We start from the raw sequence: 1,141 nt of genomic DNA on the forward strand, positions 1-1,141 counted from the left end.
ACCGAATGATACATCGTGGCACATGTGTGACCGTACAACGACTGCGCCCAAAAACGGCGGACCATACAGTGCAAATATTGTGCACGCAGCTACGTGTCGTCTCCCTATGAGAGCTGGATTGCAGTGTGGTACGCCATAGAGACGTGTGGGAGGAACGGACGCCGTGGATGGCGATCAGCATGAGCTGTCTGTTGATGTATTCGGACCTAGTCGTCTCTCCTCACACACCGTGATGGCATGGTGCACCGCGTTCCATATCTGCGACATGCTACAGAGGCCGGTTGACAGTCGTTCGAGCAATGGACATCGCATACGTACGGGGGCCACCTTCCACGTATTGTCTAGGCGTGCACATTTTGTTGCGTGTATGTGGGCAGACGTAGTGTGGCGTGACACCTGACACAGGCATGCAATAATCGTTGAAGTTGCAAATGGCGATGGACGCCTGCGTTTTCTGGTGAAGTTACGCAAATGAACAAATGGTAACCTGTTGTGGTGCGGTTGTTCTCGCTAGGGGTGAATCGGTGATGGCGACGATAGGTTGAGGTACGAACCGGTTGTTCCAGCGATACCCACCATGCCGACGAAACTGAACGGCATCTGGGTGTGAAGCGATACGCGGCGGTGGCTGGGTGGGACCGTCCCCGGCCGGTGAGGGGGCGCCTCCCGGCGTGCTGGCCGCGCGGTGCGTGGGCGCACGCGCTACAGCCGGCTGGTGGGGGCGGCCAGTGGCAGGCGCGCCGGCCGACGGACGCGGCAGGCGTCGCAGCTGCGCGCCGGCGCACCCTGCGCGCGGCGCCGTGCGGCCAAAGTAGGTCCTCGCGGGCCCGGTGCGAAGCGCGGTGGACATCTTCAGTGTGCTGGTCCGATTGAGGACTGTGTGCGTTGAGGATGCGCCGCCGCCCGGCGCTCGGCGCCGCGACGCCGTCTGCTGCTCGGTCGCCCCAGCGGTTCTCGCTGGTGGTTTGTATCGCAGCTGTGCGGATGTGTTGGCGCGTGCGCTGTGCTGGGAGAGTTCGCTTCGGCACCCAAGTGGGGCTTTTGTCCTTCTGTGGCGCTGGCGTTGGAGCTGCCGGTCACCGTAGGTGGCGCGTGTTGTCTCCCGCCGGCAATGCCACGACAGCACGCTCCCGGGCCTCTG

Source organism: Schistocerca piceifrons, unplaced genomic scaffold (genome assembly GCF_021461385.2).
Source record: "Schistocerca piceifrons isolate TAMUIC-IGC-003096 unplaced genomic scaffold, iqSchPice1.1 HiC_scaffold_1031, whole genome shotgun sequence".
Classification (NCBI taxonomy): domain Eukaryota; kingdom Metazoa; phylum Arthropoda; class Insecta; order Orthoptera; family Acrididae; genus Schistocerca; species Schistocerca piceifrons.